Raw genomic sequence first — 24,579 nt, forward strand, 5'->3', positions numbered from 1 at the left:
AGGGGCGGAAGGAAGAGGCGGAAGGAAGGGGCGGAAGGAATGGGCGGAAGGAAGGGGCGGAAGGAAGGGGCGGAAGGGGCGGAAGGAAGGAAGGAAGTGGCGGAAGGAAGTGGCGGAAGGAAGTGGCGGAAGGAAGTGGCGGAAGTGGTGGAAGGAAGTGGCGGAAGGAAGGAAGTGGCGGAAGGAAGTGGCGGAAGGAAGGAAGTGGCGGAAGGAAGTGGTGAAAGGAAGTGGCGGAAGGAACGAAGGAAGTGGCGGAAGGAAGGAAGGAAGGGGCGGAAGGAAGGAAGGGGCGGAAGGAAGGAAGGGGCGGAAGAAAGGAAGTGGCCGAAGGAAGGGGCGGAAGGAAGGGTAGGAAGGAAGGGGCGGAAGGAAGGAAGGGGCGGAAGGAAGGAAGGGCGGAAGGAAGGAAGGGGCGGAAGGAAGGAAGGGGCGGAAGGAAGGAAGGGGCGGAAGGAAGGAAGGAAGGAAGGAAGGAAGGAAGGAAGGGGCGGAAGGAATGGGCGGAAGGAAGGGGCGGAAGGGGCGGAAGGGGCGGAAGGGGCGGAAGGGGCGGAAGGAAGGAAGGAAGGAAGGAAGGAAGGAAGGAAGGAAGGAAGGAAGGAAGTGGCGGAAGGAAGTGGCGGAAGTGGCGGAAGGAAGTGGCGGAAGGAAGGAAGTGGCGGAAGGAAGTGGCGGAAGGAAGGAAGTGGCGGAAGGAAGTGGTGAAAGGAAGTGGCGGAAGGAACGAAGGAAGTGGCGGAAGGACGGAAGGAAGGGGCGGAAGGAAGGAAGTGGCGGAAGGAAGGAAGTGGCGGAAAGAAGGAAGTGGCGGAAGGAAGTGGCGGAACGAAGTGGCGGAACGAAGTGGCGGAACGAAGTGGCGGAAGGAAGGAAGGAAGGAAGGAAGGAAGGAAGGGGCGGAAAGATGGAAGGAAGTGGCGGAAGGAAGTGGCGGAAGGAAGTGGTGGAAGGAAGTGGCGGAAGGAAGTGGCGGAAAGAAGGATGTGGCGGAAGGAAGTGTCGGAAGGAAGGAAGAAAGTGGCAGAAGGAAGTGGCGGAAGGAAGTGGCGGAAGGAAGTGTCGGAAGGAAGGAAGTGTCGGAAGGAAGGAAGTGTCAGAAGGAAGTGTCGGAAGGAAGGAAGGAAGTGTCGGAAGGAAGTGTCAGAAGGAAGTGTTGGAAGGAAGGAAGGAAGTGGCGGAAGGAAGTGGCGGAAGGAAGTGGCGGAAGGAAGTGGCGGAAGGAAGTGGCGGAAGGAAGTGGCGGAAGGAAGTGGCGGAAGGAAGGAAGGAAGGAAGGAAGGAAGGAAGGAAGTGGCGGAAGGAAGTGGCGGAAGGAAGTGGCGGAAGAAAGGAAGGAAGGAAGGAAGTGGCGGAAGGAAGTGGCGGAAGGAAGTGGCGGTAGGAAGTGGCGGAAGGAAGTGGCGGAAGGAATTGGCTGAAGGAAGTGGCGGAAGGAAGGAAGGAAGTGGCAGAAGGAAGTGGCGGAAGGAAGTGGCGGAAGGAAGTGGCGGAAGGAAGTGGCGGAACGAAGGAAGTGGCGGAAGGAAGTGGCGGAAGGAAGTGGCGGAAGGAAGTGGCGGAAGGAAGTGGCAGAAGGAAGGAAGGAAGTGGCGGAAGGAAGTGGCGGAAGGAAGTGTCGGAAGGAAGTGGCGGAAGGAAGGAAGTGGCGGAAGGAAGGAAGTGGCGGAAGGAAGGAAGGAAGTGGCGGAAGGAAGTGGCGGAAGGAAGGAAGTGGCGGAAGGAAAAAAGGAAGCAAGGAAGGAAGGAAGGAAGGAAGGAAGGAAAGAAGGAAGGAAGTGGCGGAAGGAAGTAAGGAAGTGGCAAAAGGAAGGAAGGAAGGAAGGAAGGAAGGAAGGAAGGAAGGAAGGAAGGAAGGAAGGAAGGAAGGAAGGAAGGAAGGAAGGAAATGGCGGAAGGAAGTGGCGGAAGGAAGTGGCTTAAGGAAGGAAGGAAGTGGCGGAAGGAAGTGGCGGAAGGAAGTGGCGGAAGGAAGGAAGGAACTAAGGAAGGTAGGAAGGAAGGAAGGAAGGAAGGAAGTGGCGGAAAAAAGGAAGAAAGTGGCGGAAGAAAGTGGCGGAAGGAAGTGGCGGAAGGAAGTGGCGGAAGGAAGTGGCGGAAGGAAGGAAGGAAGGAAGGGGCGGAAGGAAGGAAGTGGCGGAAGGAAGTGGTGGAAGGAAGTGGCGGAAGTGGCGGAAGTGGCGGAAGGAAGGAAGGAAGTGGCGGAAGGAAGTGGCGGAAGGAAGTGGCGGAAGGAAGTGGCGGTAGGAAGTGGCGGAAGGAAGTGGCGGAAGGAATTGGCTGAAGGAAGTGGCAGAAGGAAGGAAGGAAGTGGCGGAAGGAAGTGGCGGAAGGAAGTGGCGGAAGGAAGTGGCGGAAGGAAGGAAGTGGCGGAAGGAAGGAAGTGGCGGAAGGAAGGAAGTGGCGGAAGGAAGGAAGTGGCGGAAGGAAAAAAGGAAGGAAGGAAGGAAGGAAGGAAGGAAGGAAGGAAGGAAGGAAGGAAGGAAGGAAGGAAGGAAGGAAGGAAGGAAGGAAGGAAAGAAGGAAGGAAGTGGCGGAAGGAAGTAAGGAAGTGGCAAAAGGAAGGAAGGAAGGAAGGAAGGAAGGAAGGAAGGAAGGAAGGAAGGAAGGAAGGAAGGAAGGAAGGAAGGAAGGAAGGAAGGAAGGAAATGGCGGAAGGAAGTGGCGGAAGGAAGTGGCTTAAGGAAGGAAGGAAGTGGCGGAAGGAAGTGGCGGAAGGAAGTGGCGGAAGGAAGGAAGGAACTAAGGAAGGTAGGAAGGAAGGAAGGAAGGAAGGAAGGAAGGAAGGAAGGAAGGAAGTGGCGGAAAAAAGGAAGAAAGTGGCGGAAGAAAGTGGCGGAAGGAAGTGGCGGAAGGAAGTGGCGGAAGGAAGTGGCGGAAGGAAGGAAGGAAGGAAGGGGCGGAAGGAAGGAAGTGGCGGAAGGAAGTGGTGGAAGGAAGTGGCGGAAGTGGCGGAAGTGGCGGAAGTGGCGGAAGTGGCGGAAGGAAGGAAGTGGCGGAAGGAAGTGGCGGAAGGAAGTGGCGGAAGGAAGTGGCGGAAGGAAGGAAGGAAGGAAGTGGCGGAAGGAAGGAAGGAAGGAAGGAAGGAAGGAAGGAAGGAAGGAAGGAAGGAAGGAAGTGGCGGAAGGAAGTGGCGGAAGGAAGTGGCGGAAGGAAGAGGCGGAAGGAAGTGGCGGAAGGAATGATGGAAGGAAGGAAGTGGCGGAAGGAAGTGGCGGGAGGAAGGAAGGAAGGAAGGAAGGAAGGAAGGAAGGAAGGAAGGAAGGAAGGAAGGAAGTGGAGGAAGTGGCGGAAGGAAGTGGCGGAAGGAAGTGGCGGAAGGAAGTGGCGGATGGAACGAAGGAACTGGCGGAAGGAAGTGGCGGAAGGAAGTGGCGGAAGGAAGGAAGGAAGGAAGGAAGGAAGGAAGGAAGGAAGGAAGGAAGGAAGTGGCGGATGGAAGTGGCGGAAGTGACGGAAGGAAGTGGCGGAAGGAAGGAAGTGGCGGACGGAAGTGGCGGAAGGAAGTGGCGGAAGGAACGAAGGAAGTGGCGGAAGGAAGGAAGGAAGGGGCGGAAGGAAGGAAGGGGCAGAAGGAAGGAAGGGGCGGAAGGAAGGAAGGGGCGGAAGGAAGGGGCGGAAGGAAGAGGCGGAAGGAAGGGGCGGAAGGAATGGGCGGAAGGAAGGGGCGGAAGGAAGGGGCGGAAGGGGCGGAAGGGGCGGAAGGAAGGAAGGAAGGAAGGAAGGAAGGAAGTGGCGGAAGGAAGTGGCGGAAGTGGCGGAAGGAAGTGGCGGAAGGAAGGAAGTGGCGGAAGGAAGTGGCGGAAGGAAGGAAGTGGCGGAAGGAAGTGGTGAAAGGAAGTGGCGGAAGGAACGAAGGAAGTGGCGGAAGGAAGGAAGGAAGGGGCGGAAGGAAGGAAGGGGCGGAAGGAAGGAAGGGGCGGAAGGAAGGAAGTGGCGGAAGGAAGGGGCGGAAGGAAGGGGAGGAAGGAAGGGGCGGAAGGAAGGAAGGGGCGGAAGGAAGGAAGGGGCGGAAGGAAGGAAGGGGCGGAAGGAAGGAAGGGGCGGAAGGAAGGAAGGGGCGGAAGGAAGGAAGGAAGGAAGGAAGGAAGGAAGGAAGGAAGGAAGGAAGGAAGGAAGGAAGGAAGGAAGGAAGGAAGGAAGGAAGTAGCAGAAGGAAGGAAGGAAGTGGCGGAAGGGAGGGAGGTAGCGAGGGAGGGAGGGAGGGAGGGAGGGAGGGAGGGAGGGAGGGAGGGAGGGAGAGAGGAAGGAAGAAAGGAAGTGGCAGCAGGAAGGAAATGGCGGAAGGAAGGAAGTGGCGGAAGGAAGTGGCGGAAAGAAGGAAGTGGCGGAAGGAAGTGTCAAAAGGGAGGAAGAAAGTGTCAGATGTAAGTGTCGGAAGGAAGTGTCGGAACGAAGGAAGTGTCGGAAGGAAGGAAGTATCAGAAGGAAGTGTCGGAAGGAAGGAAGGAAGGAAGGAAGGAAGGAAGGAAGGAAGGAAGGAAGGAAAGAAGGATAGAAGGGAGGAAGGAAGGAAGTGGCGGTAGGAAGTGGCGGAAGGAAGTGGCGGAAGGAAGGAAGGAAGGAAGGAAGGAAGGGGCGGAAGGAAGTGGCGGAAGTGGCGGAAGTGGCGGAAGGAAGGAAGGAAGGAAGGAAGGAAGGAAGTGGCGGAAGGAAGGAAGGAAGGAAGGAAGGAAGGAAGGAAGGAGCAGAAGGAAGGAAGGAAGTGGTGGAAGGAAGTGGCGGAAGGAAGGAAGTGGCGGAAGGAAGGAAGTGGCGGAAGGAAGTGGCGGAAGGAATTGTCGGAAGGAAGGAAGAAAGTGGCAGAAGGAAGTGGCGGAAGGAAGTGTCGGAAGGAAGGAAGGAAGGAAGGAAGGAAGGAAGGAAGGAAGGAAGGAAGGAAGTGTCGGAAGGAAGTGTCGGAAGGAAGGAAGGAAGGAAGGAAGGAAGGAAGGAAGGAAGGAAAGAAGGAAGGAAGTGTCGGAAGGAAGTGGCGGAAGGAAGGAAGTGGCGGAAGGAATTGGCAGAAGGAAGGCAGTGGCGGAAGGAAGGAAGGAAGGAAGGAAGGAAGGAAGGAAGGAAGGAAGGAAGGAAGGAAGGAAGTGGCGGAAGGAAGGAAGGAAGGAAGTGGCGGAAGGAAGTGGTGGAAGGAAGTGGCGGAACGAAGTGGCGGAAGGAAGTGGCGGAACGAAGTGGCGGAACGAAGTGGCGGAAGGAAGGAAGGAAGGAAGGGGCGGAAAGATGGAAGGAAGTGGCGGAAGGAAGTGGCGGAAGGAAGGAAGTGGCGGAAGGAAGTGGCGGAAGGAAGTGGCGGAAGGACGTGGCGGAAGGAAGTGGCGGAACGAAGTGGCGGAACGAAGTGGCGGAAGGAAGGAAGGAAGGAAGGGGCGGAAAGATGGAAGGAAGTGGCGGAAGGAAGTGGCGGAAGGAAGTGGCGGAAGGAAGTGGCGGAAGGAAGTGTCGGAAGGAAGGAAGGAAGAAAGTGGCAGAAGGAAGTGGCGGAAGGAAGTGTCGGAAGGAAGGAAGTGTCGGAAGGAAGGAAGTGTCAGAAGGAAGTGTCGGAAGGAAGGAAGGAAGTGTCGGAAGGAAGTGTCAGAAGGAAGTGTTGGAATGAAGGAAGGAAGTGGCAGAAGGAAGTGGCGGAAGTGGCGGAAGTGGCGGAAGTGGCGGAAGGAAGGAAGGAAGGAAGGAAGGAAGGAAGGAAGGAAGGAAGGAAGTGGCGGAAGGAAGGAAGGAAGGAAGGAAGGAAGGAAGGAGCAGAAGGAAGGAAGGAAGTGGCGGAAGGAAGTGGCGGAAGGAAGGAAGTGGCGGAAGGAAGGAAGTGGCGGAAGGAAGTGGCGGAAGGAATTGTCGGAAGGAAGGAAGAAAGTGGCAGAAGGAAGTGGCGGAAGGAAGTGTCGGAAGGAAGGAAGTGTCGGAAGCAAGGAAGTGTCAGAAGGAAGTGTCGGAAGGAAGGAAGGAAGGAAGGAAGGAAGGAAGGAAAGAAGGAAGGAAGGAAGTGGCGGAAGGAAGTGGCGGAAGGAAGTGGCGGAAGAAAGGAAGGAAGGAAGGAAGTGGCGGAAGGAAGTGGCAGAAGGAAGTGGCGGTAGGAAGTGGCGGAAGGAAGTGGCGGAAGGAATTGGCTGAAGGAAGTGGCGGAAGGAAGGAAGGAAGTGGCAGAAGGAAGTGGCGGAAGGAAGTGGCGGAAGGAAGTGGCGGAAGGAAGTGGCGGAACGAAGGAAGTGGCGGAAGGAAGTGGCGGAAGGAAGTGGCGGAAGGAAGTGGCGGAAGGAAGTGGCAGAAGGAAGGAAGGAAGTGGCGGAAGGAAGTGGCGGAAGGAAGTGTCGGAAGGAAGTGGCGGAAGGAAGGAAGTGGCGGAAGGAAGGAAGTGGCGGAAGGAAGGAAGGAAGTGGCGGAAGGAAGGAAGTGGCGGAAGGAAGGAAGTGGCGGAAGGAAAAAAGGAAGCAAGGAAGGAAGGAAGGAAGGAAGGAAGGAAAGAAGGAAGGAAGTGGCGGAAGGAAGTAAGGAAGTGGCAAAAGGAAGGAAGGAAGGAAGGAAGGAAGGAAGGAAGGAAGGAAGGAAGGAAGGAAGGAAGGAAGGAAGGAAGGAAGGAAGGAAGGAAATGGCGGAAGGAAGTGGCGGAAGGAAGTGGCTTAAGGAAGGAAGGAAGTGGCGGAAGGAAGTGGCGGAAGGAAGTGGCGGAAGGAAGGAAGGAACTAAGGAAGGTAGGAAGGAAGGAAGGAAGGAAGGAAGTGGCGGAAAAAAGGAAGAAAGTGGCGGAAGAAAGTGGCGGAAGGAAGTGGCGGAAGGAAGTGGCGGAAGGAAGTGGCGGAAGGAAGGAAGGAAGGAAGTGGCGGAAGGAAGTGGCGGAAGGAAGTGGTGGAAGGAAGTGGCGGAAGTGGCGGAAGTGGCGGAAGTGGCGGAAGGAAGGAAGGAAGGAAGTGGCGGAAGGAAGTGGCGGAAGGAAGTGGCGGTAGGAAGTGGCGGAAGGAAGTGGCGGAAGGAATTGGCTGAAGGAAGTGGCAGAAGGAAGGAAGGAAGTGGCGGAAGGAAGTGGCGGAAGGAAGTGGCGGAAGGAAGTGGCGGAAGGAAGGAAGTGGCGGAAGGAAGGAAGTGGCGGAAGGAAGGAAGTGGCGGAAGGAAGGAAGTGGCGGAAGGAAAAAAGGAAGGAAGGAAGGAAGGAAGGAAGGAAGGAAGGAAGGAAGGAAGGAAGGAAGGAAGGAAGGAAGGAAGGAAAGAAGGAAGGAAGTGGCGGAAGGAAGTAAGGAAGTGGCAAAAGGAAGGAAGGAAGGAAGGGAGGAAGGAAGGAAGGAAGGAGGGAAGGAAGGAAGGAAGGAAGGAAGGAAGGAAGGAAGGAAGGAAATGGCGGAAGGAAGTGGCGGAAGGAAGTGGCTTAAGGAAGGAAGGAAGTGGCGGAAGGAAGTGGCGGAAGGAAGTGGCGGAAGGAAGGAAGGAACTAAGGAAGGTAGGAAGGAAGGAAGGAAGGAAGGAAGGAAGTGGCGGAAAAAAGGAAGAAAGTGGCGGAAGAAAGTGGCGGAAGGAAGTGGCGGAAGGAAGTGGCGGAAGGAAGTGGCGGAAGGAAGGAAGGAAGGAAGGGGCGGAAGGAAGGAAGTGGCGGAAGGAAGTGGTGGAAGGAAGTGGCGGAAGTGGCGGAAGTGGCGGAAGTGGCGGAAGGAAGTGGCGGAAGGAAGTGGCGGAAGGAAGTGGCGGAAGGAAGTGGCGGAAGGAAGTGGCGGAAGGAAGGAAGGAAGGAAGTGGCGGAAGGAAGGAAGGAAGGAAGGAAGGAAGGAAGGAAGTGGCGGAAGGAAGTGGCGGAAGGAAGTGGCGGAAGGAAGAGGCGGAAGGAAGTGGCGGAAGGAATGATGGAAGGAAGGAAGTGGCGGAAGGAAGTGGCGGGAGGAAGGAAGGAAGGAAGGAAGGAAGGAAGGAAGGAAGGAAGGAAGGAAGGAAGGAAGGAAGTGGAGGAAGTGGCGGAAGGAAGTGGCGGAAGGAAGTGGCGGAAGGAAGTGGCGGATGGAACGAAGGAAGTGGCGGAAGGAAGTGGCGGAAGGAAGTGGCGGAAGGAAGGAAGGAAGGAAGGAAGGAAGGAATAAGGAAGGAAGTGGCGGATGGAAGTGGCGGAAGTGACGGAAGGAAGTGGCGGAAGGAAGGAAGTGGCGGACGGAAGTGGCGGAAGGAAGTGGCGGAAGGAAGGAAGGAAGTGGCGGAAGGAAGGAAGGAAGGGGCGGAAGGAAGGAAGGGGCAGAAGGAAGGAAGGGGCGGAAGGAAGGAAGGGGCGGAAGGAAGGGGCGGAAGGAAGAGGCGGAAGGAAGGGGCGGAAGGAATGGGCGGAAGGAAGGGGCGGAAGGAAGGGGCGGAAGGGGCGGAAGGAAGGAAGGAAGGAAGGAAGGAAGGAAGTGGCGGAAGGAAGTGGCGGAAGTGGCGGAAGGAAGTGGCGGAAGGAAGGAAGTGGCGGAAGGAAGTGGCGGAAGGAAGGAAGTGGCGGAAGGAAGTGGTGAAAGGAAGTGGCGGAAGGAACGAAGGAAGTGGCGGAAGGAAGGAAGGAAGGGGCGGAAGGAAGGAAGGGGCGGAAGGAAGGAAGGGGCGGAAGGAAGGAAGTGGCGGAAGGAAGGGGCGGAAGGAAGGGGAGGAAGGAAGGGGCGGAAGGAAGGAAGGGGCGGAAGGAAGGAAGGGGCGGAAGGAAGGAAGGGGCGGAAGGAAGGAAGGGGCGGAAGGAAGGAAGGGGCGGAAGGAAGGAAGGAAGGAAGGAAGGAAGGAAGGAAGGAAGGAAGGAAGGAAGGAAGGAAGGAAGGAAGGAAGTAGCAGAAGGAAGGAAGGAAGTGGCGGAAGGGAGGGAGGTAGCGAGGGAGGGAGGGAGGGAGGGAGGGAGGGAGAGAGGAAGGAAGAAAGGAAGTGGCAGCAGGAAGGAAATGGCGGAAGGAAGGAAGTGGCGGAAGGAAGTGGCGGAAAGAAGGAAGTGGCGGAAGGAAGTGTCAAAAGGGAGGAAGAAAGTGTCAGATGTAAGTGTCGGAAGGAAGTGTCGGAACGAAGGAAGTGTCGGAAGGAAGGAAGTATCAGAAGGAAGTGTCGGAAGGAAGGAAGGAAGGAAGGAAGGAAGGAAGGAAGGAAGGAAGGAAGGAAGGAAGGAAAGAAGGATAGAAGGGAGGAAGGAAGGAAGTGGCGGTAGGAAGTGGCGGAAGGAAGTGGCGGAAGGAAGTGGCGGAAGGAAGGAAGGAAGGAAGGAAGGGGCGGAAGGAAGTGGCGGAAGTGGCGGAAGTGGCGGAAGGAAGGAAGGAAGGAAGGAAGTGGCGGAAGGAAGGAAGGAAGGAAGGAAGGAAGGAAGGAGCAGAAGGAAGGAAGGAAGTGGTGGAAGGAAGTGGCGGAAGGAAGGAAGTGGCGGAAGGAAGGAAGTGGCGGAAGGAAGTGGCGGAAGGAATTGTCGGAAGGAAGGAAGAAAGTGGCAGAAGGAAGTGGCGGAAGGAAGTGTCGGAAGGAAGGAAGGAAGGAAGGAAGGAAGGAAGGAAGGAAGGAAGGAAGGAAGGAAGGAAGTGTCGGAAGGAAGTGTCGGAAGGAAGGAAGGAAGGAAGGAAGGAAGGAAGGAAGGAAGGAAGGAAAGAAGGAAGGAAGTGTCGGAAGGAAGTGGCGGAAGGAAGGAAGTGGCGGAAGGAATTGGCAGAAGGAAGGCAGTGGCGGAAGGAAGGAAGGAAGGAAGGAAGGAAGGAAGGAAGGAAGGAAGGAAGGAAGGAAGGAAGGAAGGAAGTGGCGGAAGGAAGGAAGGAAGGAAGTGGCGGAAGGAAGTGGTGGAAGGAAGTGGCGGAACGAAGTGGCGGAAGGAAGTGGCGGAACGAAGTGGCGGAACGAAGTGGCGGAAGGAAGGAAGGAAGGAAGGGGCGGAAAGATGGAAGGAAGTGGCGGAAGGAAGTGGCGGAAGGAAGGAAGTGGCGGAAGGAAGTGGCGGAAGGAAGTGGCGGAAGGACGTGGCGGAAGGAAGTGGCGGAACGAAGTGGCGGAACGAAGTGGCGGAAGGAAGGAAGGAAGGAAGGGGCGGAAAGATGGAAGGAAGTGGCGGAAGGAAGTGGCGGAAGGAAGTGGCGGAAGGAAGTGGCGGAAGGAAGTGTCGGAAGGAAGGAAGGAAGAAAGTGGCAGAAGGAAGTGGCGGAAGGAAGTGTCGGAAGGAAGGAAGTGTCGGAAGGAAGGAAGTGTCAGAAGGAAGTGTCGGAAGGAAGGAAGGAAGTGTCGGAAGGAAGTGTCAGAAGGAAGTGTTGGAAGGAAGGAAGGAAGTGGCAGAAGGAAGTGGCGGAAGTGGCGGAAGTGGCGGAAGTGGCGGAAGGAAGGAAGGAAGGAAGGAAGGAAGGAAGGAAGGAAGGAAGTGGCGGAAGGAAGGAAGGAAGGAAGGAAGGAAGGAAGGAAGGAGCAGAAGGAAGGAAGGAAGTGGCGGAAGGAAGTGGCGGAAGGAAGGAAGTGGCGGAAGGAAGGAAGTGGCGGAAGGAAGTGGCGGAAGGAATTGTCGGAAGGAAGGAAGAAAGTGGCAGAAGGAAGTGGCGGAAGGAAGTGTCGGAAGGAAGGAAGTGTCGGAAGCAAGGAAGTGTCAGAAGGAAGTGTCGGAAGGAAGGAAGGAAGGAAGGAAGGAAGGAAGGAAGGAAGGAAGGAAAGAAGGAAGGAAGTGTCGGAAGGAAGTGGCGGAAGGAAGGAAGTGGCGGAAGGAAGGAAGTGGCGGAAAGAAGGAAGTGGCGGAAAGAAGGAAGTGGCGGAAGGAAGTGTCGGAAGGAAGGAAGGAAGAAAGTGGCAGAAGGAAGTGTCGGAAGGAAGTGTCGGAAGGAAGGAAGTGTCGGAAGGAAGGAAGTGTCAGAAGGAAATGTCGGAAGGAAGGAAGGAAGTGTCGGAAGGAAGTGTCGGAAGGAAGTGTCGGAAGGAAGTGACGGAAGGAAGTGGCGGAAGAAGTGGCGGAAGGAAGTGAAGGAAGGAAGTGGCGGAAGGAAGGAATTGGCGGAAGGAAGTGGCGGAAGGAAGGAAGGAAGTGGCGGAAGGAAGGAAGGAAGTGGCGGAAGGAAGGAAGTGGCGGAAGGAAGGAAGTGGCGGAAGGAAGTGGCGGAAGGAAGTGGCGGAAGGAAGTGGCAGAAGTGGCGGAAGTGGCGGAAGTGGCGGAATTGGCGGAAGGAAGGAAGGAAGTGGCGGAAGGAAGTGGCGGAAGGAAGTGGCGGAAGGAAGTGGCAGAAGGAAGTGGCGGAAGGAAGGAAGTGGCGGAAGTAAGGAAGGAAGGAAGGAAGGGAGGAAGGAAGTGGCGGAAGGAAGTGGCGGAAGTGGCGGAAGTGGTGGAAGTGGCGGAAGGAAGGAAGGAAGGAAGGAAGGAAGGAAGGAAGGAAGGAAGGGAGGAAGGAAGGAAGTGGCGGAAGGAAGTGGCGGAAGGAAGGAAGGCAGGAAGGAAGGCAGGAAGGCAGGAAGGCAGGAAGGCAGGAAGGAAGGAAGGAAGGAAGGAAGGAAGGAAGGAAGGAAGGAAGGAAGGAAGATTTTTAATCTTCTGAAATGTTTCCCCCTGATAGCTCTCAGTGATATTTGTATAATCATTATTTTTAGAATGTATTTTCATTAGAATGTATGTCCAAATCACAATGGACTAGAACAGTGATTCAGGCCTCAGCTATTAAGCATGAAGACACGTCAGTCTTCCAAGGTGACATATTGATGTTTTCTTCTTTTCTGAGTACTAGTGGTGTTGAGCTATTGTATCTGAGGGTGCATGGTAAGCCTTTAGTCTGAGACACTTTGGTGCTAAGAGGATTGCTTTTATAATATTTGTTTTAAAAGCCCCAGAAAACAGTGTAGGTACTGTTGATGTCTCAACTGTGAAAAGCTATTTGATCTGATGTAGGAGTGAGTCTTTAGTCCTGTTTTCATATGACTGATCTAGGGTTAAAAGAATAAAAATGCCAAAGAAAATAAGAAAGATTATATACCCTCTCTTATCCCAGGCTTTTCAACTGCACAAATTTGAGGTTTCCAGTCCCCAACAGTTTAGCCTGACTTTTTTTTTGCCTTTCAGGCTGTACTTTTGGAAATGCAGCAAGACATGAAGAGAGAACTGTGAAGAGACCTTGTGTGGTTAATATAGTTTTCCTTATTTCTTTCTCAGAAATGGTTTTAGAAGAAATTATAAAGGACATTCGCCTAAAGGCAGACACAAGGCACAGGAAATTTAATCCTGCACGGTTAAAGTTTGGCCAAATTATAAGTGTCTGATAACAGGGTCTTTTATATATAATGCAAAGGATTTGGCAACTTCAGCTGTCAGCAGTGGAATACAGAAGTTGGGCACATCATATTTATTGCTGGTTTAGGACAGGGAGCAGCCAGTCAAACCACAGAATTTACACAATGTATATTGACAGCTAGCAACAGCCCAGCTCATTAGAGCCTCTCTGCCAGAAGAGTGCATCAGTCCCATAATTGAGAAATAAGTGCATCACTCTGAGTCAGTAGTCCCTACACTCTGTTGAGCTGAAGCAATTCCATCTCAGTATAATAAGGCACGAAGCCTAACATCATGTACACTAATAAAAAAACCTATCTTTTTATAATGTGATCAAATCTGAGTTCCTGTTGGGGCAATAACCTGGAGTTTCCTGATATCTCTGAATTTAAAAACTCAATTATAGCTCTATATTCTGCACAGTTTTGCCTTGAATACATAACAGATGTTTATATTGAGATGAATGCTTTGTGGACCCAGAACTGTCATCAGACTTCTCATAATCACATTTGCACCTATGCATATGGTGTACACCTGTGGCTTGTTGGAATTGTACTCAATTGCAGTGTGGGAGGTTTAAAGACAGCACTAGATTTTTATTCTTTTGTAATATTTTTCATTTGCATTACTTTTTAAAGCTTTTTTAATCTTTACTACATAAAGCAAATGCAGACATCCAAGAACAAGCAAGGTTCCTTTAAAGCTGCACATGCCTCTGTTCTGCATAGAAAAATACACATTTAATTTAGTAATTTAATATGTAATAAAACATAATTTCAACATAGGCAAGACTTAAATGTTCTAAGGAAATGTCACAGGAAAGTAATAGATTTCTCTGCTAAAGAGACACAGAAGAATGCTAAGAAAACCAGCCCAGAATAAAAAGCAGAGGTGTATCTATGCATGCGGGATTTGATGTTTACCTATTTTTGTAAAACAGACACACCTTGAAATACAACACCTGGAAACATCAGGATCTATTTTTTTCTTCCTTCCAATTTACAGATACCTCTACCCTTCTGTGAAAGGTCTGTGGTGCTGTATTTCAACGGTGGTTTCCAAACACCAAAACCACCTAATGCTAGAACAGCAAGGGATGGGAATGGAGGCTGCTAGCCCATCATGAAGATGGAACACAAGATGGTTTCAGGAACTGGATCTCTATCGTTGCAGAATTTGTTCTGAAACACAGGATAACTACTGACATGTGTGATTGCTTATGAAAACCATTCTCCTACAGAAAAAGATGAAATACAGAAAGAAAACATCTAGTCCTAGTGGGATAAAAGGGCCATGACTGTCAATCCTAAACACAAGGATGGCTTCTCTTTGTTGCTGGCTTTTATTGTCAAGCACCAGTTTTATTGAGCATTGTCTGTCTTTTTAGTTCAGTCTGCTGAACAGAGTCATCAATAAGAAAACAGAGTATGAGAAGGAAAATAAGAAAGAAAAGTTCATAAAAATCTCCTGATCCCCAGTAGTCAGCCTCACTAGTTCTTTGCATGACAAGAGCATGGAGAACAGTCTGTTAATGAAAAATACTGAAATCCCAGAAGATTCTTGCTATGAATTTTGAAACTGTGTCCTGTGATTTTGCCTTCATGGCCTTACTCTTGGCTTAACCCAACACCTACTGAAGCTGTTGAGACTCCTTCCCATGAAATTAATTGGTTAGCAACTAGTGCACAAACCAAGCATTCTTAAATCTATGTATAACTGAAGATAAGAACAGTTAGAGTAGTTTCCCTGGTTTGCAATCCCAATAGACAAATCCTACTTTGAATTTAAAAAAAAAAAAAACCAAAGAAAAATTATTTAAATTAATTTAAAAACCAAGGCAACCAATCTTATCTAGTCCTTTTACAAAAGCTGAATATTAAATTATTTACAGCCAAAAATGCATGGGAAGTCCTTTAAAATATTCTACATTGTGGGGTTGTAGAGTATCAAAATTCTAAATCCATACAATGAAAAATCACTTGGGAAACTTAAACAGTAAGGATTATTCTTTTACTTTATCATATGCTCAATTGCAACTTCCTACAGAACAACTATACATGGGAAAAAAATCAACAGTGAAATCATAGGTAATCATAGGGATTTTCATGTGTGTACAAGCAAGATGTAGACTTCTCTGAACTGCAAGAAATTCATCTCTGGAAGTCAAAATGGTTCAAGTGTACTCTAAAAGTTTTAAATGATTATGCCTGTGTGGCTTATTTGTCAGAATCAGCTAGAAATTTGTTTTCCATGCTTCTAGACTTCTTTTGTGTGCAGACAGTTGTACTAAGGAAAAAAAAAAAAAAGAAGCCAACCTATAATCCCAAACCCCCAACAATCTACATTTAAAAAACCCATCTTTTTAAAAAATGAATTATAACAATGATGTCTTAATAGCAGAATTTTATCTGAAGTTTTATACAGAAGAGAAAAATTTGCCTACCCCTAGAGGCATAATAAAATTTCATATGCTTAGTTTTTTTCATGCTGGTACTTATCTCCTCAGTATTTAAATTGTTACTTATTAATGATTTCTCATGCTGTTTGCCATCTTTTGCTAGTTTTCATATACAGGCAAATTAACTTTTTTTTTTAACTATAAGAAACACAGACATTAAACCATTATAAAATCTTCCATCACTTAAAAGTGTGAACTTTGGACTTAACCAGGTGAGAACAGGACTTATGACAGAAAATAAGAGATTCCAACTGTCTACTTCTACCATAAATAAAGGTAAATATCTATTAGCTGGGATCCAGTTTTAAACTCAGAAGAAATGTGAGGACAGCTGTGTACAACAGTTTTAGCGTTTAGTGGAAGCTGCTCTTTGACCTTCTGACAGTAGCACAGCCTTGTAAGGAAAATGTTTTTATTAATAAATTAAGCCAGTAATGAGCAGGATCTAATGACATCTTCTGAGAGTTTTGGTATAGTATATTACATAAGTGAAGAAGTAATGACAGGAAACGATTTGAAAAGTGCTGGGGAGGACCTTGAAATGATAACCTTTCAGTATTTCAATAACAAAAGCAGAAAACCACCTATAAAGCATGACATTTTGCAGGGGTTGCTAAATGAACTGTGTATGAATGAATACCAAAGGGAAGCCTTCTCATTCGAGCTACTGGTCATTTTGCTTTGTGGATTCCCCAGTAAATTATTTCCTCAGTGTTTAATGGTCTCCTTCTGATTGGCAACTCCTGTAACTTGGGAAACATGAATAAACACTGCCTCCAGTCAGGCACCAGAACTGTTAACTTAGAATGAATACGTGGAAAGCCTCTGATTTTGAACAGAGATTTATTCCTTGATGTTCCAGTGGTTCATTTGGTGTACATCTACATTTAGACACATCACTTTCCCTTTGCTTCAAACATCAGTTTTTTCTGCAATGCATCTCTATTGCCTGCATCAAAAGAAAGCCGCTTTTTGAAGGCACTACAGCTACACAAAGTGTGACCGTTGCTCCAGTAAATAACTCACTTTTGCAGCAAATTGTTGAATCCAAAAACAGATGGCAAAGAAGCCTTATTTAGATTCAGTAACATAGTGTCTTCTTAGCATCTTCCTTCATTAAGGTAGGCTCAGACAGTCTTAAAAGAGTGGTAACTGGAGTAAATAATTTCTACTATCAATCTAGAAAACTTTTTCAATGTCAGATGCAGAATTGTTTTAGCAAGTCCATCATCTGAAAGACCTAAATATCCTACAATATATAAAGAGATGGAAGTAAGAATTATTATTGTTTGTCATATTATTTTCTTGTTAAGGTGATTATTTTACTTTTATTATCTAAGATGCTAATTCTATGTTTCTGTGTGATAATAACATATATAACATCTTGAACTTAAAATCTCATTGCATCTAAAGTGCCAAGAGGATCTGAACTTTTGTTGCGGTTCATTATCATTAATTAGCTATCCAAGGGGAAAACTAATGCTCAGATTGACCTGAAGTTTCAGTTGCCCCTGCTAGTCACCTTGGGATAACATTTTCCCAAATTTCTGAGCACAAGTCTAAATGGGGTGAGGAGTAGCCGCTCCAGGAGAGCAGCCCTGCAGGAAGGGTCTGGGGGTGCTGGCTGTCAGGAGGCTCAGCAGAATCATCCGTGTGTGCCCGGGCAGCCCAGGGGGCAAACCATGTCCTGGCATGGATCAAGGACAGCTTCACCAGCCACTTCAGAGAAGGGATTATCCTGCTGCACTTGGTGTTGGGGTGGCCTCACCCTGAGTGTTGTGTGTGCTTCTAGGCCCTACAATTTCAAAAGGATGTGAAGGTCCCGGAATGAATCCAGAGGAAGGCAGCAAAGCTGTGGAAGGGGCTGGCAGGGTGTCCTGTGAGGAGCAGCTCAGGGCACTGAGGTTTTCTTGTTTGGAGAGAAGGAGGCAGAGGGGCAACCTCGCTGGTCTGTACAGCTTTCTGAGAAGGGCAAGGAGAGAGGAAGGTGATGATTTCTTCCTTGGTTTCAGAGCCAGAGAGCATTGGAATGGCTCAAAGCTGCATCCATCAGCAGCAGAGGTTTCCTGACATGAGGAAGCATTTCTTTACCCAGAGGGTGATCAAACCCTGGAATATGCTCCCAAGAGAGGTTGTCAATGTCCTGAGCTGGTCAGTGCTGAAGAGGCTTTTGGACAACACCCTTAATAATATGCTTTAACTATTGGTCAGCCCCAATATAGTTAGGCAGTTGGACTCGATGATCATTGTAGGTCCCTTCCAACTCAGTTATTCTTTTTTATATTATTTTATTTGATTCTTCTTGCTCCCTCCTCCTTTCCCTACCACTACATTTTGAGGAAATCCTTTCTGTCCAGCCCTATGCTGGAGAAAGGACAGAATGGGCAATTTTGTCAGCCTGGGCATTGGCTCTTTGCTGTTTTTGAAGGAGGCATGTACTTTCTGATGGGGGTGAGAGCTATGGATCTTCTTGAGATCAGCTGTCCACTTAAACACATTTGCAAAAAGTACATGGATACTTGCAGGTTTTATGAGAGTCCTCTATGTTTATCCAGTTTAGCTGGGCCTCCACAGGGTGGCAAACTTTCTCATTTCTGACACTGGGAGACTGAAGATCTTGGCTCAAAGATCAAGCCCTCCGTGTGGAGCAGGAGGTGGTTCAGAATTAGATGGTTGCAAAACTTTCTGAGATGAAAAATACTTGTTCATTTCCCCAGAGCATTCAGTCTCTGCTTTAGCAATGTTGTAGTTGTGCCCTTCTCTGACTCTCTCTTCTGGATGGGCCTGGGGCATGCACTGCAGACAGCTTCTCTCCTGGATAGGGCCCTCAGACCTGGGTCATAATTTGTCATATAGAACATAACAGAACTAGTCTATTCTAGTCTATTCCCTACCTCACCATGAGTCAAATGACTCAAAAATTGGAACGTTATTTGTTGTTTCATCTCCAAAACATATTTGTAGTGAGAGTCCTATGTATTGGATAAGTGGGTCCTAGCTATTCTAAATGAGCTGCAGATGTGAAGTCCTTAGCTGGGCAGCAGCTGTGGCTCGTGAAGGTAGCTGGGATAAAAGGGGTGGGCTGAGAGCCCTGGAGGAGCCCCTGTGAAGGCAAGAAGAACTGCGCTGCAGAGAAGAACTGCGTGGTAGAAAACCAGCTAGAAGGTATGGACTTTAAGAAAATAATAACAATAATATGGGACTCGAGAAATATGAACTACAACAAGATAACAACAATTGGTGACCCTGGTGTGATGGAGGCATGCAGCCTGAGAGTTGTAGCAGCCTGAAGAGCTGTGGAAGATAGGTGTAGCAGCCTGAGAGCTGTAGAGAAGAACATAGCTATTGAATCAAGGAGCTGTGGCAGCCAGGAGCTGCAAGAAATACGGCTTTTGAGTTAAGAAGCTGTGTGTTGTACATGGCCTTTGAGTCATGGGGGAATGTGTGTACTGTACTTGTGCGTTGTACGAGGCCTTTGAGTCTTGGGATAAAACATGTATTGTAAGGAAATGCATATATTGTACTTGAATATTCATATTATATTTGAATATATCAGTTAGTAATAGAAAAAAGGGGGAAATGTAGTGAGAGTCCTATGTATTAGATAAGTGGGTCCCAGTTAGTCTAAATGAGTGGCAGATGTGAAGTCCTTAGGTGGGCAGCAGCTGTAGCTCGTAAAGATAACTGGGATAAAAGGGATGGGCTGAGAGCTCTGGAGGAGCCCCTGTGAAGCCAAGGAGAACTGTGCTGCAAAGAAGAGCTGCAAGGTTGAAAGCCAGCTAGAAGGTATGGACTTTAAGAATATAATAACAATAGTATGGGACTCGAGAAATATGAAATACAAGATAACAATACATATTCAAGGATTCAGAGAGCTTACAAGCAGGAGCAGGATTTTAAAAAAATTATATAATTTTCTTTATTTTATGTTACTCTTCTGATTCTGTTTCAGGGCCAATGCTCACAAATATTAACACAATGTATGTGTGTAGCCAGGAGCAGGCCCATGGATTCTTCTTCTGTTTGAAGAAAGTATTTCAGCTTGAAAGAACATTCCTTGCAGTCTGGCGAAGAATATCCACAGAGCCACAGAGAGTAGCAGAAGCAACACAAGCAGATCCTGTTTCCTGAAGAGTGAGAACTTGCAGAATGAATATCAGTACCAACTGCGCACAGAAGGAAAATAAGAGGTGTGTAGTACCATGGCATATTTTCCCAAGTAGAACACATATCTATGACAAGAACTTTTTGCCTTCCAAGAGTTTCTCCACTGTGCTTCTTGGGCAGTGATGCATGAAATGCACTTTGATGCGTGCCCTGTGCTTACCTCCCAGACAGGTAAAGATCAAAAGGGGCAGCTCTCAGTGGGGCAAGCAAGCAAGCCTGGAGCCCTTCCAAGCACAGGCTGTTTTCCAAAAGCAAGAATCCCTGGGGAAATGGAGCCAATGGAAAAGCAGAGCTCACTTCTCCAAGGCTGTGATGTACAACAAGCAGACAGAGAGAGACAGGGTACTAGTGGTACCTTGGAAGGGCCTGAGAGCAGTAACATCAGCTTAGTCTGTCTTGGATATGAAATACCTGACCAAAAGAAGAGGGAAAGAAGTGTGCAGGTAACACAACTTCTCAGGATCAGACAGATCTAATACACTGAGCTGAGAAAAGGCTTGGCAGTGCTTCACTGTTATCAGTCCTCACAATCTCTAGTTGCAAGGCTCAGATTCTGTGGGAAGACTGACTCTCTGATGAAAAAGCACCACCACATAGACAGTGGCTTTTCAAGAAGCTGAGAGTCAAACTTAAAACCGATGAGGGAGGATTTAGCAACAATGTGACTCCTGTTGAGAGAAATTTTACATGCTATATTACTTCAAAAGAGACACACTGCATATAAACCCCTCTGGATTCCTTCCTGTTACTTTATTTACTCAGACGACTTTTAAGATTTGGAGCTAAATCCACAGGCTGGGGATAGTGATAGGCATCTGCTCTGTGGGATCAGTTTGATAGGAAATCACATACAAGGATGTGTGATTACAAATCCTCTTCCCCATATCCAAGAAAAATATACTTGGGAAAAACAACAGCATGCTGGATTCACATCTACCTATGTACAGTAAGCCACTGATTAAGTGCCACTTGCCTGTTCATTCCCTGTAGGGTTCTGTTTCAGAGCAGACATCGTGGCAGGATTTAATCTCTTTGGAGGCTTCAGTACAGATTAACACATCTTTGCATTATGTACTTTTAGCATCAGAAACTACTCACTTCTGCAAGTCTTCTTATTTCCTACTCCTTCATATACTTAAATATCAAAAGAAATAGACGTAACCTAGAACAGGAGATTAACATCCTTTCTAGAGGGTTTCTAAGTGCTTGTTTTAAGTATAATTTGAGTTTTTAAGTAAAACAACAATGCTGCTAGAACACTTCAGAGCAACTGGACCTTTTTTTTTTTGCTGGCCACTGGTTAAAGCTGAGGTATATTTAAATGACAACATTTTTACCTTAGGGTCTAATGGGGACAAAAATACAAGCAGTCTCATCAGCAGTCTTCCACTACAGGAGAATAAAACAAAAAAAATACCAAAAAGGTACCAAGAAGAATTAAAAATTCAAGCACACTTTCCTTCATACATTTCTTCTGCAAGTATTTTTCTTTTCTGGGTACAGAGCTGCTTTTAATCTTTCACCTGCTAGATAAAAAACAGTAAAAAATCGCAAAAACAGTAAAAACCAGTAAAATTGCTGTACTACATTTTTGCCTGGAAATCAGGAAGGATCTTTGGTTACCTTAATACCAACCCTCCAGAGTCTGCTTTGTGAAATGCTTGCCCTTACCTTATGTGAATTTACAATTCACTGCTAATGTTTCCTGCAGTTCATGATTGCTGGTACCTTTCTGAGAAACCCAAAAGTATTTTATTGATCTTAGACTATGATAGCTTACTTGGACATACATATAGTTAGGGCTTACACTGCTTTATTCTGCTTCAGCTGTAGCCACCTAAGATCTTCCCTGTAAATACTGTATGATAAACAACATCTCAGCTACAATCTCCTTAATATCTACTTGTCTTTGCATCACTGCTGTAACGCAACTTTGAAGTTATCACTCATGGTTTTTTGTACCACAGGAAAACCCTAAAAGCACGAGAAAGAGGGGAAAATATATGTTACTGTAGGTTCGTTTTTCCTATAATGAAATGGTGTATTATATAAAATATACCTTTGGAGTTATAGTGATATCTTGGAAAAAAAGATTCTGCTGGTTTTCCTGGAAGACAGTTACTTTTCTCTGCAGTGGCTGGTAGGGGGCTGTGTTTTAGGTTTGTGCTGAGCACAGGTTGGATAGTAAAGAGATATTTTTGTTATTGCTGAGCAGGGCTTGCACAGAGCCAAGGCCTTTTCTGCTTTCCATACTGCCATGCTGGCAATGAATGTGGGGGTGCTTGGGAGGGTGGGAGGAGACCCAGACAGGACAGGTGAAATGACCCCAGCTGACCAGAGGGATATTCCACACCACATAACATCATCTGTACATAAAGTGGAGGGAGGAAGGGAGTGACGGTGTTTTTCTTCCCAACTAATCATTACAAATGATGGGGCTCTGCCCTCCTGGATGGGGCTGAATCTCCCTGCCCTTTCAAAGCTGGGAATTAATGCCTTGTTCCGCTTTGCTTTTGTGTGTTGCTTTTGCTTTTCCTATCAAACTGGCTTTATCTCAACCAATGAATTTTCCATCCTTTGCCCTTCCAAGTCTCTCCCTAGTCCTGCTGGTGAGGAGCAAGTGCCTGCATGGGGCTTGGCTGGTGGCTGGGGCTAAACCACTACATTGTATTAACAGTCTGTCTTTTCTTTCTCCCTAGCTAATTAATTAGGAACTGGTGCTACCCTGAAAGCAATTCTCTCTGAAATGCCTTCTCACATGAAGGGAAGGTAGAGGTAGCCCATCGAAAGAGGCTGGCTTTCAAAGTCTGAATGTCAAACTCAAAACAACATCCTCTCTGGAGAGTTTCGGGTCAAAATATCGTTAGCACTTTTGTTCGGTGAGTAACTTAAATTTATTTGAATGATGCAGTGAATCTGAGAAATTAATTAATCAATAATAAAATTAATTGTTTGAAAATTAATTTTCAAAAGTGCCAAATAATTTTCAATATTCTTGAAAATAATTTGGCATTTTTCCAAATACATAGTCATTCTTACATGATGGAGACACTCCTGTAGGTTTCCCTAGTGTTCACCCTCTGAGGAGCAGGCTGCCATTTTGACATATGCCAAATATCATCTTTTGTTCTAAAATATTTGTTTTTAGTTATGTGATGCCGTCACAGGGTACTGTCAGATATATTCTCAGTGTGAAGAAAGTTATCATGCTGTCACTTTGGAGATATGACAACATTATAACAAAATATCACAGGATGTTGAGAGATCTACTTATACAAATGTGGTTTTTTTTATAGATTAAAATCTACCTGAAGAGGCTCAGACATGTATTCCATGTCATTCCTGTATCAGTCAGAAATAGCCTATGTTGCACACAGAAGGCTGTATAAATATTGCCTATCTTCTTGACAACTTTTTTAGCAATGAGAGGTTTTTTACTGTGAGCACAGTTTTTGGTGTTCTCACATTGGGTCCTGATGTTTTTTGTGATACAAAAAGTATAGTTGCACAGAAAGCTCCTCTCAGCTAAGGGAGAGCTTTCTGCAAGCATACTGCAACTTTTACTTTTCCTCAATGTTTTTGTGCACCATAATGTTGTCTTTAAAATACACAAAAACATGTCTCAGCTTGCTAGGTAATTTTGCACCCTCTTCTGGCCAAGACATTCCCTTTTTAGGCATAAATCTTCTAAAATAGGTGGATTGAACATGAAATTATTCAGTACTGAAACCAACTGTTCTGTTCACACAGAAAAGCCTGTTCTTCAAAGTCCAACTCCTCCTTACTAAAGAAATACCTACACCCCAAACCATTCAGGTCCTGGAGGTCAGCCATGTTCTCACCTGCTGCATTTAAATATTCCATAACTACATCTAAGAAAGAAAAAAGGAGTATATTGAAATAAATACATTCTCATGAAACAGTCTTGTTCTACATTTCCCAGCAAACCTCTTATCACCAAGATAAAAGTCTTTTTTTTTTTTTTTTTTACAGTAAGAGATGAGGCTCTTCCAATTGACATAAGTTTCTACGCTGCTTTTTACCTCCCTCTATGTGTCTTTAGCATGTATAATAAAAGGAAAAATGCCATTTAATATGGCCAGAAAAACCCCTGCTGTGGTTCTGTAACTCGTGCAAATATTTGAATAAACCAGTATCTCTCTCCATGTTTCTCCTTGAATCCTATGCACACTGTAGAAATATAGAAGTAGCTGTAGTTCTGATGGTACAACAGCCATTGCTTAGCAGCCAGAATAGTTTGACTATTAGCCCTTAAGCATCAGCTACAGCGGGATCTAAAACAGGTCTCAGCTGGATTTCATGACACTGCACTCATTTGAAACTCTATTGAATCTTTTTAAATATAGGTATTTCTTTTTCCCTTTTTGAAAAGCCACTGCTACTTTACACTGATGTCAGTTGAGAGATCTCCAATTTTTTGCTCCCAGCTCATTATCTGGAACAATTTTTAAATGATGCTCAATATATACAAGTCAATTGAGTGCTAATAGTGGTCATACTTTTTTTTTTTTTTTACTTGAACAAAAAAATACTTTGTTAATTTTGTTTTGTTTTGGGTATAGCTTATGCATGGCCTAGGTTGACACTTGAGATTCAGCATGTCCCAAATATATCTTAAACCTATTCTAGTTTTGACATTTCTCTTTCAATTCTGATTTGCATTAACTAGATGTTTAATGATCTTCAGCTGGTTTTTTTGCTGCAGTGCATACGGATGACTTAAAATTAGAAATTAAGCAGAACCTTAGAATCTCTTGTACTTGTAGGCTTATGTAATAGCCTACAAGTACAAAACAATCCTTTGGAAGTATTTGTGGATATTGCACTTCTGTTTCTTGGGCAATCAAGGAGGCATTATTTGTTCTGCTCATTTTGCACCTGAATATAACACTGAAAAAAAAGCATTCACATGGCAAGTGCACAAGACACAGTTAAAATAGAAAACACATTCAGAATCCAGACCAGCTTTGTTGGACAGGTATTTGAAACAATTTACTGGTCATGGATAAAATAATGGTAAAATTTCTTGTAAGCAAAGAACATTTTCTGGCCATTTTCCCCATTTTTCCAAAGGCATAAAATGCAGTAGACACTAAACCATCAGTTAAACATTTATATTAAATTATTTCTTCATATTTCTTTGTTCCTTCTCTAGACTTCAGGCTTAAAATTTAGGAGTCGTACCTAAAGACCCTGAACTGAATTTCCATCATGTATTCCTGTTGGCAGTGGCCTAAGGTGCTGCTCAGCTGGATTAAAACTCACAGCATCTGGCCTTAATCAGTGGCCTCAAATCTGTTGTTTTTTTTCTTTTTGTAAAATCTTAATCTTTGATTAATAGCAGTCTTCTCATGGGAGTGGTGAAGGAGGATTCAAGACTTAACAAACTGTAGATACCTGGTTTGAAAACAAACATAGTAAAGTCCTGGGTTTAAAATAGGGAGATTTGTAGATTAGGCTATGAGGACCTCTTGTCCTCTGATTTTGTTGTTATCAGATAGAATTTGTTACCCATGCATGCTCTTACAGAGAGAGATTTCTGCAATGTTTGTACCTTTTTAATGACTGTATATTTATATGGGAGAACCTATAACAAAATCTGTACTCTTCTTCTAAAAGATTTTGCTTTTCTTTCTTAGTATATAAGAAGTATGTGGCCAACAGCATTCCAAACTCCTGGCTAGCCTGTATTTTAGGCTTACTGTAGTTTACTGTTGAGTCACTGGGGGTGCTCACAAAGAGTAGACTG

General features: G+C 47.0%; 1 long non-coding RNA gene across 2 annotated transcripts; it reads left to right on the forward strand.

Annotated features, from left to right (window-relative positions):
* The first annotated feature begins 17,752 nt into the window (after positions 1–17,752).
* On the forward strand, positions 17,753–22,971 carry LOC131566561 (uncharacterized). 2 transcript variants are annotated; one of them, XR_009275556.1, is made up of 4 exons: positions 17,753–17,807; positions 18,595–18,832; positions 21,509–21,688; positions 22,803–22,971. It is a non-coding gene; the product is annotated as an uncharacterized LOC131566561 (long non-coding RNA). The 2 variants fall into 2 exon arrangements; XR_009275557.1 differs by having other exon boundaries at positions 18,635–18,832.
* Positions 22,972–24,579: the final 1,608 nt, after the last annotated feature.

This window comes from Ammospiza caudacuta, chromosome 1 (genome assembly GCF_027887145.1).
Source record: "Ammospiza caudacuta isolate bAmmCau1 chromosome 1, bAmmCau1.pri, whole genome shotgun sequence".
NCBI lineage: Eukaryota > Metazoa > Chordata > Aves > Passeriformes > Passerellidae > Ammospiza > Ammospiza caudacuta.